This window comes from Chanodichthys erythropterus, chromosome 15, assembly GCF_024489055.1.
Source record: "Chanodichthys erythropterus isolate Z2021 chromosome 15, ASM2448905v1, whole genome shotgun sequence".
Classification (NCBI taxonomy): Eukaryota; Metazoa; Chordata; class Actinopteri; order Cypriniformes; family Xenocyprididae; genus Chanodichthys; species Chanodichthys erythropterus.
In genome coordinates, this window is record NC_090235.1 from 13,340,001 (window position 1) to 13,351,516 (window position 11,516).

Genomic DNA, 11,516 nt, shown 5'->3' on the forward strand with positions numbered 1-11,516 from the left:
TAGCAAACGTGTTGGGTGTCGCCCAGCCCACAGCTCTACAATCTATCAGCGAGGCGCCATGAGCCAGCGCCCAGGAAGAGGCCACTCCTCAGGTGGAGTGGGCTCTCAACTCGAACGGGCAAGGCACGCCCTGGGAACATAAGCCAGGGCGATGGCATCCACTAACCAGTGGGCCATCCTCTGCTTGGAGACAGCCTTTCCCTTCTGCTGGTCTCCGTAACAGACAAAGAGCTGATCTGAGGTCCTAAGCTTCAAGTTCTATCCACATAAACACGCAGGGCGCGAACTGGACAGAGCGAAGCTAGGGCTGGGTCTGCCTCCTACGAAGGCAGCGCTTGCAGGTTCACTACCTGATCTCTGAAGGGAGTGGTAGGAACCTTGGGCACATATCCAGGCCGGGGTCTCAGGAAGACGTGAGAACCCCCAGGCCCAAATTCCAGGCACGATTCGTCGACCGAAAATGCGTGCAGGTCCCCTACCCTCTTAACATGAGGCCAATGCAACCAGGAGGACGGTCTAAGAGACAGTACTTTTAACTCGACTAATTGCAAAGGCTCAAGGGATGACGCCGAAGTTAGCTAAGAACTAAGGTGAGATCCCTAGAGGGTAAGGAGGGTGGGCAAGGCGGAATCAGTCCCCTCGCCCCCCTCAGGAACCTGATGATCAGACCGTGTTTCCCCAGGGCTTGCCATCAACTGCATGGAGATGTGCAGCGAAGCGGCAACATACACCTTGAGGTTGGAGGGAGACAGCCTTCGCTCCAAGCCCTCTTGCAGGAAGGAAAGCACAGATCTGACCGAGCATGATCGGGGGTCCTCTCGTCTTGCGAGAGGAGCACCATTCAACGAATAGGTTCCACTTCAACGCATAGAGGCTCCTTGTGAAGGAGCTCTAGCGGAAGTGATGGTGTCTACGACCGCCTGCGGGAGATCACCCAGAACCTCCGCGTCCCGTCCAGGGACCACACGTGGAGGTTCCACAGGTCGGGACGCGGGTGCCATAGGAAGCCCCATCTCTGAGTCAGGAGGTCCTTCCTCAGAGGAATCGGCCAAGGAGGGGCTGTCGTGAGGAGCATTAGGTCCGAAACCCGGGTCCGAGTGACCAATATGGAGCCACTAACAAGACCTGCTCCTCATCCTCCCTGACCTAGCACAGGAGCTGTGCGAGAAGGCTCACTGGGGGAAAACGCATATTGCGTAGGCCCCGGGGCCAGCTGAGTGCCAGGGTATCCGTGCCGAGCGACTCGCCGGTCAGGGAAAACCACTGGCCGAGAGCAGTTCCTGGGGAGGCAACAGGACTACCTGGGCCTCGCCGAAGTAGTGCCAGATCAGCTGGACCGCCTGGGGATGGAGCCGCCACTTGCCCGCAAGTGGAGGCTGCCGTAAGAGCTCGTAGGCTGCACGGTTAAGCACACCTGGGACATGAGTGGCCTGAAGCGACCTCAGATGCTTCTGACTCCATAGCAAGAGATGGCAGGCGAGTTGCGATATGCGACGGGAGCGTAGACCAGCCTGATGGTTGATGTACACAACGGCCGCCGTGCTTGTCCGAGCGGACCAGTACGTGCTTGTCTGACAGCAGCTCCTTGAAGCGGCCCAGTGCAAGACATACTGCTAGCAACTCGAGGCAATTGATATGCCAATGCAGTCGAGGCCCCGTCCAAGACCCGAACCGCATGCCCGTTGTACATGGCCCCCCATCCGGTGGTAGAGGCATCTGTGTGGACCACAGCGTCCAAGGGGTACTCCCGCCCGCAGGAACAAAGGGTCCGACCACCGGATGAGGGTAGGGCGGCAGCTCCGTGTCACGAGGACACTGAGCGTGCTGCGCTGCCACGGCCATCTCGGGACCCAGTCGCGGAGCCGGTGTTGAAGCGGCCTCATATGGAGCAACCTGAGCGGCGAAACGCGGCTGCAGATGCCACATGCCCCAGGAGCCTCTGAAGTCTTTCAGTGGGGCCGCCATCCTGCGCTTGAGCGAACTCAGGCAGTTCAACATCGACTGGACGCGCTCCTCAGAGAGGCGCACAATCCAGGCGACCGAGTCTAGCTCGAGACTGAGAAAAGAGATCCTCTGCCCGGGGGCGAGTTTGCTCTTGTCCCAGCTGACCCAAAGACCCAACAGGCTGAGGTGAGCTAAACCATCTCCCTGTGTACGCACAACTGCTTCGCGAGCTGGCCAGGAACAACCAGTCGTCGAGGCAGTCGAGAATGCGAAAGCCCTGTTCCTTGAGGGGAACAATGGCCACCTCCGCAACCGTGTAAGGCGTGGAGCGACAGGGCCAGCCCGAAGGGTAGGAGTTTGTACTGACATGCTCGACCCGAGCGCAGAATCGAGACATGAAAGTATGCATCCTTCAGGTCGAATGCTGCAAACCAAACCCCGGGACGGATGCACTCGAAAATGCGCTTCTGCATGAGCACCTTAAACGGCAGCCTGAAGGTACCGGTTCAAGACGCGCAGATCCAGGATTGGCCATAGCCCACCGCCCTTTAGGGTACAATGAAGTAGGGCTGAACCTGACTTCAAATCGGCTGGAGGGACCGGCTCGATTGTATCCCTCGCCAGGAGGACAGCAATCTCCACTCGGAGAACAGGTGCAATGTCCAACGACACCTAAGTGAAGTGGACACCCCTGGACGCCGGAGGACACCGGGCGAAATGAATCGCATAGCCGAGTCTGATAGTACGCATGAGCCAGCGGAACGGGCTGGGGGCACTAACCAGGCCTCCAGACACCGAGCCAGCAGAACCAAACGCACCACAGACGTACCGGGGGTGGGGCAGCGAACCAGAGTACGGGGACCCGACTCGGGCGGCGTGGTAGCGGCCCAGAGTGTGATCAGACTCTGCGAGGTAGCAGTGCGTATGAGAGACGGCACACGGGGCGCGGCCTGCACCAACACACTGACACCTGCTGGCGAGGTGAGGGGGGCTGGGAGTAGCAACGCGGGGCGCTGCACATCGCCAGCCACACTCTTGGGACGTAGAGGATCGGAAAACAGTTCTCCGGAGAGCCAGCGGCGGAACAGACCAATTCTTCACCCGGCCCTCCTCCGGGGGAGAAAGAACCGTTTACGTCAGCTCCAGGTCGCCATATCTCCAGGACCGTCTCCCGCTAGTCAGGTGACTGCGGGTTGAGCGGGCTGGGTTCAAGGCCAGTTTGTGAGAGGAGCGCATCGAGAAAGCACACTTTGACATCGGCACATCCCAGCAAGACTCGCCAGGGGTGTTTCTGGACCACCATGGTGGACATTGTCTGGCCAGGGGCCTGATCTTTGATTTGCATCCTGCGTAGCTCAACCCCGACTCAGAACTACCCACATGCAATGAGTGCTTTGACCTACTGCAGACTTGCCAGGGGCCAAGACTCATGCAGGGCAGAGGTGGTGTGCCCGTAGCACTGCCACCCCACCCTAGGGGGTAGTGAGAGAGAAAAAACTTGTAGTGCAGATTATGACCCTCTTGGCGTTCCATATTAACGCCAAAAAAGGCCACAAACTGCCAAGTTTTTTCATGCACATCCGGGCTAAGCCAGGGGGCGGGGCAAGGCAAGTACGCGTCGCACGACACCCCCAGGGGCCCGGGAAAGCATGGTTGCCAAGTCTGAATCCGATTCGGCATGAGCACGCCACAACCGTGGGACGCTCAGCCTCATCTTCATGTTCAGAGCCCAACAATACTCTCTCCAATGTAGCAGTCGACATCTGATCCTCTGCTGGAGCCCTGACTAAGATGTTAGGTCCTCCATATTTATTTTAAGGAGGACCAGCAACACATGCAGAAGCTACCAGCCATGTTGGACAGTGAACGTGGCCGCCCAACTGGACGACACACGGCACCCTGGGCACCGACGTGGCCATGTATCTAAACATGATCCACCCACGAACATAGTCACAACATGTTTGCGAGGATAGGAGAGGATAGGAAACGACCGCCTCCAGAAACGCACAGACAGAATGACATCTTGAAAAAGACGCAGTGTCTGTCTGTGAAGCTCTTTTAGAAGGGGAAACTTCAGCTCTTTTGTGTCGAGACACACAGGGAGCGTCACGACGTGTTTAGAAAAACACAGGAGGAACCAGACCAAATCGCAGACCAACCAGTGGAATTACAGCGGAACGCTGGGAAAACAGTAGATGTTTCCACCCGGCTCACTCCAACTCGCGACCTCGCTGCAGGCGTCGTCACACCAACACAAGCGCCGAAACTTCTTCAGAGGCTTGAAGTTCAAACAGCCGCAGGACACCAGGTAGGCTGCGAAGCGAAAGACAGAGTGCGATTGCATCTGCCCCCCTTTTTATATCCACCTGTTAGGGGAAGTGCGCATTATGCAAATATCGCACGCCAATTCCATTGGCTTGTTTTAGTTCTCTCGAAGCTGATAGGGGCTCTCTAGCGATATCCCAATTCGTCGGTCACTACTGACGTACGTCGAACGTGACCGACTGAAAGGGAAACAAAGATAATAATGTCATGAAACACACATGAACCACAAAACACAAAATCAACATAAATGTTAGATGGTTTAATGTTTGAAAATCGAGAAATTAAGATATAAATATTAAATACTGTATAAACAATATTATTGTAATTTTACAGTTTTTTACACTTATTATTTTATATATTATAATTATATATGTTGTCTTTTAATTAATTTATTATTATTTTAATTTATTTATTATTAATAAATACTTAATTTATATATTTTTTTATTTTATAGTGACATATTAAGCAATATATTAGCAATATTTCTTATTTGGTTGTATTTAATTTTTTTATATTTTTATTAATAATAATGTATTTAATAATAATAATAATAATAATAATAATTATTATTATTATTATTATTATTAAATTTTGGTCACATTGTACACTCCTACAAACAAGCACAGCAAACTTTTTATTACATGTTATTAAATTATTAAATTAAATTTTAATAGCAAAAAAAATCCCCAAATCATGCAGCCCTAACACCATTACAAATGAGCCAAAATAAGCATTAAAGAACTTATATAGAAAGAACAACAACAAAATAAAGAGAGCAGAGACACCAACAATACACTAACTGCACACAATTTTGTTCAAATCATCATTATCATTCAGAAATTCTCGACTGAGTACATCTGTCCATCTGTCTGTTATCGTTTCTCCATTATCAAACCAACATAATATCATTCAGCAGTCGAGATAATCACGTCTAAACAGAATCTACAGCCACAAATTTGTGCAATTTAAATGTTCACTCATAAAGACCAAGTCATCTCCTTCATACTCACTTAATAGAGATGTTATGGTGCTTTCAGCTAATGATGCCATTTAAACCATGTTTGCCTCCAATCAAAATGAAAGTCAACTTTATTTCTTCTATAGCCCTTTATATAACACATTTTACCAAGTAGCTTTACAGTAACATCATTGTGAGCGTCACAAATTCCGTAGTTTAAAGTATAAAGGCCCATTATTACCATGAAAGGTGTATAAACTAAAGATAACCAATGGTTCTGTAGTAATACATGTAGCTCATAGCAGAGAAAACGGCACCTGTGACTCTTCAAGCAAACCAAAGTGAACAAAACTGCTTGGTTTTGTGTTTTCAGGAGCACTAAAAATAAAGCGCTGCTGCAGCAGGTACGCTTTTGGAAAAGTGATGCAGTGAGACCTGACAATTACTGAGAGACAGAAAGAGAAGGAAAGACAAAAACACAGATCAGATCATCAACACAGGATCTAACAGCTCATCTATATAGATAAACTGGCCAGATGCCACAGATCTGAACTGAACTGTCACACTTGAGTTCATGTCTAAATCCATCAAACACTGCAAGAGTGCCACAGAACTTCAGTTATGAGATTAATGTTTTAAATACTAAATTAGGTATGCAATAATGAAAATATGAAGCTAAATTACATGCTCTACCAGGAAAAAAAGCAAAGCTTTATTTAAATTACACAGAACCAAAGCAGCATCAGAAATGCCTTTGTTTGATTTTTTTTTGTTTATATTTTAATGCAATGCCATATACTGTACCACAGCTATTTACATACCGAGAAACAAAAACATGCATAAATACATGCATAAATAAATACAAATAAATGCATAAATAAATGCATAAATAAATAAAAATAAATGCATAGATAAAAGAATAAATAAATAAATAAATAAATACATATATAAATGCATAAACAAATAAAAATAAATGCATAGATAAATGCATAAATAAATACAAATAAATGCATAAATAAATGCATAAATAAATAAAAATAAATGCATAAATAAATGCATAAATAAATAAAAAAATAAATGCATATATAAATGCATATATAAATAAAAATAAATGCATAGATAAAAGAATAAATAAATAAATAAATACATATATAAATGCATAAACAAATAAAAATAAATGCATAATAAAATGCATGAATAAAATAAATAAATACAAATAAACAAATGAATAAATAAATAAATAAATATTATATTAACAAAAGTTTCTAAAGTTTGAAAACAACAGTCAATCTCTCTCCATTTGTAAGATACTTCAGATAAAAGGCTCTGGTAAATAAACGTACAGAAAAATGTTACGCTACAGATCTGAAGATGAGATGAATCTTTAAGAGCAGCTCTTGGACTGTAGTGTAAAATTGCGTTAAACACTCATAAAGAGATGATGATGTGTGTGCTGACAGATGTGTCTATTTTAGGACATAAATCTGATATCTGTGAATCACAGAGGACACTAAATAAAGACCGAGAGATGAGTGTGTGTTCAGTGCTTTAAGGTCACACTGTACAATCTGTCAAGAAATTAACTTAAAGGATTCGTAAAAATAGTCAAGTTTCTTGACCATCTGATGACATTTGTGATTCATTAACGGTAAAAGAGATGCAGTAAATATTAGAGAACAGAGATCCTCACCAAACTCACGTAATCAAAGACATTCAAATTCAGAAAAAGCAAAAGTTACAGCATTTTTTTTTTAAATATGCACAACATTGTACAGCAAAAATCTACGAGACCAAAACAAATTAAATGCACAAATAAGAGCATCTGTCCGAAGGCATTTCTGTAGTCTAATTTGATCCGCATTGCATTAGTAAGCAAACGACTGTGTGTGCGCGTGCATGTGTGTGTGTGTGTGTGTGTGCGCACATATCTCTGATGATGAGATGCAATTATGAAAAGTGTAGATTCAGCACTGGATTTAACCTCCACAGTAACATGGAGCAAAAGGTCACTTAGATGATACGACAGCAATTACTTCAGTATTAACAGTCAGCAGCACAGACCGTGTGTTTTATATATATGAAGTGTGTTATTCATGGGTGACATTACTGACGTCTTTATAGGGTCAATGACAGATTGAGTCCAGGAGCTCAAAGCTGAACTTCACCTTCACAGCCGTCAAACCTCCTGGCAGTGTTTCTAATGAATGCAGTGTTTAATCTAATTAATAATCCAATCAATTAATACTTTTATTCAGTAAGGATGAATTTATTTGATCAAAAGTGACAGTAAAGACATTTATAATTTTACAACAGATTCAATTTCAAATAAATTATGATCTTTTGAATTTTCTATTAAACAAATAATTCTGAAAAATAAAATGTATCAGTTTAGACAAAAATATGAAACTGTTTTCAACATTGATAATAATCATAAATGTTTCTTGAGCAGCAAATCATCATATTAGAATGATTTCTGAAGGATCATGTGACACTGAAGACTGGAGTAATGATGCTGAAAATTCAGCTTTGATCACAGAAATAAATTACATGTCACTATATATTCACATAGAAAATGGTTATTTTAAATTGTAATAATATTTCACTATTTTTACTGTATTTTTGATCAAATAAATGCAGCTTTGGTGAGCAGAAGAGACTTCTTTCGGAAATATAAAATATAAATATATTCAAATAAATTTAATAATAATAATTTACACAAATTGGCTTGCGACCACGAGCAATATTTACTCTATCAAAAAGCAATGTTTATTTTTCAAAATAATGTGTATATTACAGAAATTTGACATTTCTGGGTATAGAAAACACTTTTTTTATTTCCAATTTCTAGATTTCCCATGAGAATGAATACAGAGCAAAACTGAGTAGATAAAGTTAGAATTAAATGTAAATCAACTCTATATATTTACTAAACGCTTGTTATTTATCCTATGGATATGACTCAATGCATATATAACTTTTTTCTTTTTCTTTTTTTTTAATGACATAACTTTTTATTAAAGTGTGCAAACTAGATCTTCGGTGAAAACAAACATGTTTACTTTAACCCCGCCCCTTTCTTATAATCCACTGCAAACTCCTCCTCCATCTTTAAGTGCCACACCCACATCTCAGCATCCAATCAACCACTGATGGATAGAACCCAAGTTCTCTGTTCCAGTTTGCTTTTTTATGCCCTTCCCTCCCTAACTTCCTCAGTCTCGTTGACTCGGATGTACATCATTGCTTACGTTGCATGAGTGCCCACTACTGGCAGAACCATTGCAATGGGCTGAACTGGAACGTCCTAAGCCCTTGATCACTTTTATTTACATTTTATTCCTTTACGAAACTGTTTAATGCAGCATTCTATATGTATATAGGTGTGTCTGAGTTGATTTAAATATTTAAAAAAAATAATTAATATATCATAGAGTTGTTTGTGGTGGGGTAAGTTAAACAGGATATGCAGTGATGTCACAATCATGTGGTATTGTGGTATATGGAGCTGCCTGAAGTGTACATATGAAGCAGACTCACTCCCTTGGTCAAAATCGAGGGAGAGAGGGACTGTGCATATAAAGTTCCCTCATCCACTTCACAAAGTGAAACGCACTTCAAAATGGTGGCAGGGATTCCCCCGAGGGGAAGTGCTTAGGGAAGTTTGTGAGTGCGTGTCTAAAAGTGGAGTGGAACGCTGCCCAAGTCACCAACCAACACGTCATCTCAACTTTAAACTCACAACACACACACACATTCAGACAGAATCACCTCTTGTTCAACACACACACACACACACACTCACCTATCTTGTTGACTGTGGCCTACACCATCTGAGAGAGAAACATGACAAATATGAGAAACACACAAGATAAAAGAGACACAAAAAGAAAGATGAGCATATAAACAGCTTTAAAGACAGTTTTCTATGATTCACACAAACATACAGTATATAAATATATATATATATATACAGCTATGGAAAAAATTAAGAGACCACTTAACATTGATTTCTGAACTTGGAGTGGTCTCTTAATTTTTTCCATAGCTGTATATATATATATATATATATATATATATATATATATATATATATATATCAGGGACGAGGCAAGGGAGGCAGTGCCTCCTCAAAAAAAAAAAGGATAAGAAAAAAAAGGATAAGAAAATAATCCATATTACATATAAAACAACACAAATATTACAAATTATTAAAAAGACATTAAAAAGAGCGCAAGTCACGCGTATTTCTTAAGGAACACTGCCCAACAGCGACACCCGCAGGTAAAGTTACAGCAGGAGTCATGCCTCCCTTTGCTCTCATAGAAAACCATCAGACCCCCTGAGTGCAGTGGGTTTTGTGGGGGGTAATTGAGAATGAATGGGGGAAAGTCACGTGAGAAGAGTATGGAGGCAATGCCTCCATTACGCTATGATTGAATGTAGTTGGTTATGATTGGATATGATTGGTTTGTGCAATAAATTCCACCTCTTGTTTACGTGCGCGTTCCGCGAGTCATTTTGAATGAACAAATGATGGCGATGTGAAGACTAAATGAAAAGTAAACAGATCACCCAGTTAGATATCACTGCTAACTTGAAATGGACTGATTTGGACTGTTTTTAGTGCAATCAGTGGTGAAATTAAAAATACATCTTCATGTCTGTGACAGACGGTGTTTACAGAGCATGACTGATGATCCAAAATAGCCTAGGTTGACTATTAAAAAGAAAAAAAAATATTGTTTAAATCATTATTGCCTTTAGTTATTATTTTGGAATGAATGTAGAAATAAAAAACACTAACTTGATGAGATTGACTTGGTTTTGATAAATAGAACATTTATTACAATGCATTGTTAATGTAAAATTACAAAATAGAATTGTATTTGGTTTCTTTTTTTCTTTTTTGATGTAATGTAAAGTAATGTTCATTTAACAAGGTAGATGTGTCAACGTTAAGAGTAGGCTAATGCACATGAATTTACATTGATTCATAAATAAATAAAAAATGTGCCTCATTTCAGAACACCACTGCACACCACAGCTACACACACACATATTTACTGTTTCACCTCACACTCGGTCGGTTCTGGATTTTTCGGGGGTTTTGGCCATTCACACTCACAAACGCTCTTGTGTAGGTGTATGCTGACGTCACATCCGTACAGAAGCAACTGTCACTCAGCTCACAGCAGGTAAAACAGTTACTTAAAAATATGTGAAATATGATTTGTTTAAACGTCAGATTAAAAGCAAATAACATCCATCACGCTCGTGCAATGATTATTCGTCTATTTAAATCAATTTATTACCATTATTACTATTATAATTTCACATGGTGAAGAGCAGTTCGTCAGCGTTAATGTTTAAACTAGTTACCTCACAGAGTTATTTCGGAGAATCAAAAGTCTCCTCACAAAAATAAAGGGTTTCCTCAGAAAATAAAAAGTTTCCTCACAGAATGTCAGGTGTTGAAGGTGGTTCTTCTCAGATCCTGTTGAATATCACACGTCTCGGACGGTATGGGCTCCGTTCCCGCGCCAGCCCTCGGCTTCCCGCCCGAAGCGCGTGACAGCGATTCCCGCCTCACACGCGCGCGTCCATCTTCTGGCATTAAATCAAGTTGTATGTTTACATAATAAATACTTAAAGGGTTTGTTCACCCAAAAATGAAAATAATGTCATTAATTACTCATCCTCATGTCTTTCCACACCTGTAAGACCTTCGTTCATCTTCAGAACACAAATTACGATATTGTGAACTTACCCTTTAACGCTTTTAAAACTCTTGATTAACATTAAACAAACTTATATTGCTTCCACAGTGCAGAAAAACTAGTCTGACTCCCAATATGCTTTTAATTTGAAAAACGTAGGCCTAATTAATCGTCATATTGCATTTGGATCATTATGTAAATATGTTGACAATAACAGTTTATTGAAAAATATAAATAGTTTGACTATATATTTGAACAGAATTTTCAGGTATCTAGAAAAACTATTAATTTGTTAATTAATCATTTCGTGGAACTTCCAAAAGACTTTGACTTCCAAGGTCAAAGTTCAGAGTGATGCATATTTTGTTAGAAAGTGAATTGATGTTATACTCATAGTCTAAAAATAAGAATTTTGAAAATATAGGCTACCATCAAAAATATTTTTTATTAGAATATGTCACCCTTAAACTAAAAACATCCCTTTAAAATGTCCTGTGGTGGTTGTACCGGGGAACAGTGATGTACTAAGATCATAATATTCATGTACCGTGATATTCACAAAATCTATAATC

General features: G+C 41.9%; 1 long non-coding RNA gene across 1 annotated transcript in view; it reads right to left on the reverse strand.

Moving 5' to 3' along the window:
• The window catches only part of LOC137037069 (uncharacterized), a 20,745-nt gene extending 9,498 nt beyond the window's left edge, over positions 1–11,247 (reverse strand). The window contains exons 1-2 of the long non-coding RNA XR_010897240.1: positions 10,686–11,247; positions 9,030–9,057 (exon numbers count right to left, since the gene is read on the reverse strand). This is a non-coding gene — a long non-coding RNA (uncharacterized lncRNA). The remainder of the gene's footprint in view (positions 1–9,029; positions 9,058–10,685) is intronic.
• Positions 11,248–11,516: the final 269 nt, after the last annotated feature.